Genomic DNA, 8,365 nt, shown 5'->3' on the forward strand with positions numbered 1-8,365 from the left:
TCATAAATGGCAGCGAAGGAGATTAACCTAACATCGCGACGAGTTCACAATAGCATATATGATGCCCCAAAATTATACTACGACAGCATGTACAAGACCCCTAACATATTACGGTAGCATACGTATGCCCCTAACATATTACGGCAGCACATGTATGCCCCTAGTAAATATATAACGACAGCGAAGGAATGGCATCCAACGCCCCAACGCCATGGTACGAGACCACACCACACTATACAGCAATTATTAAATAACTTTTGATATTCTTTGCAAAATAATATATATCTGTGGCTGGTGATAGACCACTAATTCTGCCAAGCACACACTTTCCCCAACACATGGACCAAGTAGACAAACATATTTTAAAAGGAAGCATGCTTAAAGTCTCATTTACTTCAAATTCACAATTCACGCACACTTCCCAATAAATCAAAATTGCGCTCTCGAGTCTCTAGGTCACCTCAAACTACAAAAAAACAGATTTAGGATGGTCAAACCCCCTAGGGTAAACCACTTCTATATTTTTAGAGGCTTAAATGGTCAAAGTCAAATTTTAAAGAACGAAAACACTGTCTGGTAATGTGTTCAAAACCCGAAATGACATTTGTTTTCAGAAAGGTCTGAACGGGGCGATTACAACGATATATAGAAGTCTTAAATCCGACACTATTTGCCCCTTCAAATCAATGATTTAGGTTGAAGGTCCTAGGGATAAACTTTTTCAATTCCTCAAAATATTCCCATGTTTTAATAATAAAAACTCACCCATAATTATGTAATAAACTTAAATAAAATATTAGAAGCATTACCTTGATGATTTAGGTTGAGGAATCCCTACTTGTCTCCCTTTTTTCCCCTCTTGTTCTCCCTTTCTTTTCTTTTCTTCTACTAGTTTTTCTTTCTATGTTTCTCGATTTTTTTTCTTCAGCGTTTATTCTCTGTTTCACGTCTGATGGCTTAGATCATAAGATTTTTAACTCTTTATTTTCTTTTCTTTTCCTTTTTGGCTTGTCCTGCTTTCTTTTCTATTCTATTCTTTTTTTTTTGCAACATCTTGTCCATTTTTTAAAAAGACAAAATAACCCTTAAATTAAAGTTGGGTTATTACATTATTCATATGGTTTCTAGTGCACGAAATGTGAAATTACAAAGCAAATGTGTTACACCTCATCTTTCGCACACGTTAAAGTTTCATCTTAAGTCGGTTGTCGTAGGCTCGTATTGAAAATCATTTGGGAAGTTGTGTATGAAGACTATGGTGCATCTCGGAGTTATATAATGCAGTTCCATGGCTACTTCCACAGATTTTGAAAGTGGTGTTGGACCACCGTGGAATGGTGGCATTGGGGTGGAGTCGCTGGAAGCTTTTCACGTCACTTCCACGGACCGTGAAATATTTCACGGCCGTGAAATTGAGGTGGTGGAGATTTTGTTCCTTGGTTATAAATTAATTTCCCACCATTTGGGGCTTGTTATTTCACCAAAACAGATCCCTAGTGGCCCTCTAAGCTCTATCCATCATCCATAAACATCCCAAACCATTTTAGAGAAGATCAAGCCCTAAAATCCTCAACTAGTTCATAGAAGGTGTGTGTTCTTGCTTCTAGTTGAAATTGTGGTGACTAAGCCTTGGAGTAATTTGTGTGGGTTGAAGTTCTTCAATTTATATGGTATTTTATTCATTCTATTTCTTATGTTGAGTTGATTTGAAGGTAGCAAGTCTTAAAAGTGAAAATAGTTATGGATAAAAGGTCATAAGGTGTTGTGTTGAAGTTGTTGATATGGATTGATCATGAAAGGACGTTTTGGGACTAATTTGAGTCTAGTTTGAATATAATCTCTTGGCTATAGTATTTTAGATGTTGTTATTGATGTTTGGGAGTTGTTTTGGAGTTAGGAGGAAATATATGATATAGGTGAGATGCTGTCCAATTTTTATTAGCTCACCTATTATTTTAGTTTGACCTTATAAGTGTTTCAACGACTTACCTTAATGTGAATCGTCTTGAATGTAGATTTTCTAGCTCGAGAAGATAGACGTTGAGTGGTTAAGTGGACAACGAGGTATGTTAAGGCTGTACCTTTCCTTCTTTTTGGCATGATCCTTATGAACAAGACGTATACGTAACGTTAATCCATAATTATTCTATTCTTAGAGTTAGGGATGATCCATTTGATTCATGTTCCACAATATTATCTTCAAAAAGACTTTCTTTAGATCTTGTATGATCTCTGGAGTTGCTTGTACTCTTATCATGTTTATGCATTGCATTTCATCTATACATATATATACATATACAGACCTGTGACCCCTCAGGCATTATATACGCGTATACTATGTATTATCTATATATATATATATATATATATGTATGGGGTATGGGGAAGGTGACGGAGTTATATACGCACTACAACCTGATTAGCTGGTCATATGATGATAGCGATGATGATGATGATGATGATGATAATGATGATGCCCACAGAGGCCAATACGATATGATGGGATGCCCACAGAGGCTTGACAGGCGTTATATATATATAACCTCATGCATGCATGCACAGTATTTATGTACATCATTGACCCACAGAGGCAGTTTAGACATTCAGGTTACATTTATTTCATCCTATGTTCTCTTATGTCTCTTTCGTGTCACTTTCATACTCAGTACTTTGTCTGTACTAACATCATTTTTCTGGGGGAGTTGCATTTCATGCCCGCATGTGCAGATAGACAGATTGGTGATCCTCCCCCGTAGGTTGCTGCTCAACTGACATTGGAGCTCTCCTCTTGTTCCAGAGTTGCTATTGTGTTTTGGTATGTTATTATTTTGTATATGTATAGGTATGTCAGGGCCCTATCCCGACTTCTTCATGTCAGATGATCTAATTGAGGTTTGTAGACAGTCATGGTATGGTTAGACTTGGTGTGGCCTTTTGGTCTATATCTTACTGTATAGTTTTATCCAGTACAGTTGTATAGTATACCTTTTTGGGCTCATTCCTTTTCAGCATATCACTTCTATGACTTATATCTTGTTTATGATCATAGTGGGAAAGTATGTTAGCAGTGCTCGACAGGTAGGGCCCGGGTGCCCATCATGGCCCTCCAGTTTGAGTCGTGACAAACTTGGTATCAGAGAAGTTGCATCCTAGGGTTGTCTACAAGCCGTGTCTAGCAGAGTCTTGTTTATGGTGTGTAGTGCATCACATTTATAAACAGGAGGCTGCAGGGCATTTAGGAATATTACCTTTCTTGCTCATCTTAAATCGTGCGATAGAGCCATGTTATGAGGATTCCCTTTTTCCTGACCATGTGTTGTGATTTCAGTAATGCCCGTGAAGAGGAAAGCTTCAGCGGCCCAAAAGGGCAAGTCAGTGGCAGGTAAGAGAACTGGTCGGGTAGTATATATAGATGTTAAGGAGGGCGAGTCCAAGAATAAGGTTCCATTCAGACCTCTCATACTTTGCCCGCTCTAAATGAGCATAGTGGAGCCCCAGCTCCAGCTCCAGCTCCCGCAGTTCCTCCACATGATGCCTCAGGTCAAGATATGCGAGAGTCTATTCGGTTGTTGACTCAGCTAGAAGCCGCTCAGGCCTAGCATCAGGGTACAGGTTGTGGTGAAAGGGCTCTTAGTGCTAGGGTTCGAGATTTTATTAATTTAGACCCTCCAGAATTCTTTGGATCAAAACTAGATGAGGACCCGCAGAATTTTATAGATAGGATGCTGAGAACGTTGCGGGTGATACATGCTTCAGACACTTAGTCAATAGAATTGGCTTTCTATAAACTACGGGATGTTGTTGTTCACTGGTGTGAGACTTAGGTGTCATCTAGAAGGATTAATGCACCCCTACCCGTGTGGCAGGAGTTTACAGATGCCTTCCTTTGGCATTATTTGCCGCCCAATATTCGACGGACCCGAGCTGATAGGTTTCTGAACCTTAGACAGGGAAACATGAGTGTTCAGGAGTACAGTCGCCATCTTAATTCATTGGCTAGATATGCTCTAGCTGTTGTAGAAGAGATGGGGGATCGTGTTTATCGGTTCATGAGTGGATTGGGACCACATTTGATTGATGACAGCATGAAGGCCTCACTTCAGACAAGTATGGATATTTCTTGCATCCAGGCGCACGCTTAGAACCTTGATGTCACACCCCGACTTTACTAGGGTGTGATGGGCACCCGACCCCATATTCGGAGCCGAGCGAACCCGCTGACTCTTATTACATGCATAATATCTTTGGACTCTTAAATCGAATAAGAATGAAATACTTTCTTTTCCCTCGTACTCAAATCAAATGGAATCTGTAATCACATGGACTTTATAACATAACATAAGATAACACATCGGCTGGTGGAGCCGTTTACAATACCGACACTCTATACCCACGACTCTGTCTGCAAAGTCTCTAACTTCGAACAAGACATCATAGCATAGTACTCTGACCCGGCAACACCCCAGAGCAAATGGAGCTTGCCAACTCCACTGGAACATCTTCTATAATAGCTTCTACTCATCTGGGTGTACATGCGCGGCATGAAACGCAGCCCCCGAGGAAAGGGGGTCAGTACGAGCAATGTACTGAGTATGTAAGGCATGAATAGTAACATAGTAAGGGATGTAATTATAAACCAAACAGAATGGGAACATAGAGCATATCATGAGATAAAAGAGTAACCAGTACATCTGAGTGCCTCTTAGGGCGGATGCCATGCATACTTGGCTTTCTTTGAAAAACATTTCTTCTTCATATAGAAAATAGAACATATCATAGCGCCGAACAACGTCGGCTCCCCCACTATGTAGTTTCTTTTTTCCCTTTTCTGGACAATTTTCAAATTACTTTTAATTGTAAAAACCACTCTCATTGTTTTAAAAAGAATGAGGAGGTTTTTTTTAAAAAAAAAATAAAGTCCACTAGGCATTTTTGGTGCCGAGGGCTGCTTTTATAAATTTTTCCCAAAACGAATCACAAAAGGTCCTTACAAATGTAGCCAAAAAGGCTAATAATAATAATGCAAGAATTAAACTAATGACCATCTTAAGCTAACGAATTAACTAATTGAAATAAGAATTTGAAACTCAAAAAAACAAAAGAATGAGCAGTTGTTGATCAAAATAAGATCATCAGACTGCTAATGTGACTTTGCAGCTTATGAAGTCTTGCAGTTACATCTGAAAGTGCACTTGACTAAAGCTACTGCGCTGAGCTTCTACATACTTGATGTTATCTTGTGACCTGCATGATGCAAATGAGTGAAACAGCTGCTCCTAAAACAACAACAATTGCTCCTCTTCCATGTACTAAGTTGTAGTTTTCCTTGTGTAGTTGGTATATCAATCCAGTCTTTATAAGAGTAAAACCACTTTCCAAATGTCGTCAATCCCTCAGCAGAATGAACACCAAGTGTTAATACCACACACTGTGAGAAAGACAACAAATAGATCATGCAAGACCTTATATTATTTTTGATCCACCATTTTGATGAACTTGCATAGCTGCAAATGAAAAAACTAGTAAACCAGTCCCACTGTTAATCTGCAGCCTGCACTTGTTTCTTTTTGTGTCAACTGTGTGGTCCATATCATTTCCTAAACCAGTTGGATCAATGGGATATCACCAAACCTTGCTTGAAAGATAACATAGGAGTACAACAATGCAACAAATTAGCACTGTCAAATGCAAACTGCACTGCTGCATCTCTTGTTGTCCTTCCCAGCTGAGCATAAGCAATGTGTTTCCCTTGCAGTGGTCAAGCAAAAGTTGTCCCAAATTGATGCACTACTGCCTGTAGTATGTTAAACCTGCAAAAAATAGTACCAGTGCACTGCTGACAGCTGCGATTTCCCAGACATGCCACTGCATAAACTCTCTCAAATGTGCAAAATCCAAATGATATCAACCTCTTAGTGGAATGAACACCAAGTGCTAATACCATCACAAAAATAATGATAACAAATAGATTATTCAAGACCTTATAATGCAGGTCAAAAACCAGTTTGTGCAAACCAACAAACCAATTCTTCCTTTTGTGCCAATCTTGTATTAGAATAAATATTAATTTTAAAAATAATGTTCTAGAGTTTGGACATATATCTGATGTAACATGTAAACCACTGTTTTGTTACTCAAAGTCAAGGGTAATGTTATGTAATGAGATGAATATATTGGTATATTTTATCAATGTTAGTATTTTATCAACTTAATTTGTTCATAGGTTGCACAATTATATAAAGAAGATAATAGTCGGATCATGGAAGATCTGCTCTCACTTTCACGTGGCCCTACCGGATGTTCGACACATTCCCATGGTTACATTGTCAATGGATATAGATTTCATGCAGAAGATCATGGTAAAAACTTAAGGACTCAAAATTGCGGTGTTCTTGTAATTGGTGAGAATGATAAAGATAGTGAGAACCTTGATTACTATGGGGTTTTAACAGATGTGATTTAATTACAATTTGTCATGCATAGAAGAGTGTTTTTGTTTCGATGTAATTGGTTTGATGTGTATGATAAAATAAAAGGAGTTAAAAAAGATGAATATGATTTGTGAGTGTTAATCCAAGGAGAATTTGGAAAACAAATGAGCCTTTTATTTTAGCGGAGCAAGCATCTCAAGTGTTTTATGCTAATGATAATTCCAACAAAGGTTGGCATGTAGTGAGGAAGACTCAACCTCGTGATTCCTATGAGATTGTGAAACAAATGGATGATGATATTGTAGACTTAGGAAATCCTTCTCAAAAGAAACGAAAAAGAACTGATGAGGTGAAGTATCTCTTTATATAATATTACATTGTTATTTGATGACATGATTTATTTTATTACTACATTGTCACACATTTTCTCTTATTGTTTTTTACTGTTGCTCTTTGCAGGTTCATTATGAAACCATTAAAGACTGAAAATGAAGTGGGATCAAGTATGAAGACTACTACCAGATATGCATTCGTCGCGCCAGGTGCTATAGGAAAGGGACGAGGACGAGGAGGGCTTAGATCTTTGATTGGGAAAGAGAATATGTCAACTAAGAGTTTATTTCCTCAATCTAGTGATATAGTTAAGCAATACATCCAAGAAATTGAAACAAGTAAGAATTTTTGTTAATCTACTGTTTTAAATTGGCGTAACTGAATTTCAATGCTTAAGTATTAGTAATATGATTTTTCTTCCTCAGGTGCTATAGAGAAGGGACGGGGACAGGGGCTTAAAAACTCTACGATATCTTCTAGTCAAGGAATAGGAATGATACATAAAACTTACATGGTTCTTGAGAAAGAGTATATGGAAAGTGATAGTCCATTGCCTCCATCCACTGATCAACTTGCGCACTACACCCAAAAAATTGAAACAAGTTTTTCCAAATTAAATCTGTTCTTCTTTTTTTTTTTTTTTAGGCGGGGGGGGGGGGGGGGGGGGTTAAATAAAGATTTTATTGATACCAAAGTGCATTAGTTACAAAGAGAAACAGGGGTTGACCACCTGTTTCCTAAGACAACAACCACACAATACAATCAGGTCCTAGTTACAGATGGACTACACAAAAAATACTATCCTATAACTAGCACCAGTAGTGTAAAAAGCCCCTCTAAGCTGATACTTACAAAGAACCTGTATCAGCACTAAGAAATACTCATTATGCCATTATCAAAGCAACAAAGGACCAGACTACAATTGCTAAAACCTCCAAGCCATGTCTGCATCAACTGGACTTCAAGGGCATTGCAGTAGGTGAGCTAAGAGTGGTTGCCATTTGCTCAGTGTGTTGCATCTACTATGGATGAATATTGCTATTTCCTTGCATAATCTCTCTGGTTGATAGCAGCTACATTGGAATCTCATCAGGTTCCTTTCCCTCCAAATTATGTTCACCACAATAGCAAAACAGCAGCTGGTTATTCCTTCCTTAACTGATCTTTGCTTTGCCTTGTTATTTACCCATTCTACCTCTTGTTCCCAGCTTCTAATTTGTCTTTGTTCCCCTAACCATATAACTGAAACTAAATGCTAAAGCTTTTACTAATATGATTTCTTTTTTTCCAGGTGCTACAGGGAAGGGACGACGACAAGAGCTTAAAAACTCTACCATGTCTGCTTGTCAAGGAATGGGAACGATACATGAAAACTCCATGGTTCTTGAGAAAGAGTATACGAAAATTGATAGTACATTGCCTCCATCTACTGATCAAGTAAATCAATACACCCAAAAATTTGAAATAAGTAAGAGTTTTTATTAATCTACTGTTTTTTTTATTTGCGTAACTGAATTACAATGCTTAAGTATTAGTAATATGATTTCTCTTCCTCAGGTGATACGGAGAAGAGAGGAGGACAAGGGCTTAAAAACTCTACG

The 8,365-nt window shown here is 38.1% G+C and overlaps 1 long non-coding RNA gene across 1 annotated transcript; it reads left to right on the plus strand.

Moving 5' to 3' along the window:
• The first annotated feature begins 6,639 nt into the window (after positions 1-6,639).
• LOC132611121 (uncharacterized) lies at positions 6,640-7,186 on the plus strand. The gene is made up of 2 exons (XR_009571465.1): positions 6,640-6,780; positions 6,891-7,186. It is a non-coding gene; the product is annotated as an uncharacterized LOC132611121 (long non-coding RNA).
• Positions 7,187-8,365: the final 1,179 nt, after the last annotated feature.

This window comes from Lycium barbarum, chromosome 9 (assembly GCF_019175385.1).
Source record: "Lycium barbarum isolate Lr01 chromosome 9, ASM1917538v2, whole genome shotgun sequence".
Taxonomy (NCBI): Eukaryota; Viridiplantae; Streptophyta; class Magnoliopsida; order Solanales; family Solanaceae; genus Lycium; species Lycium barbarum.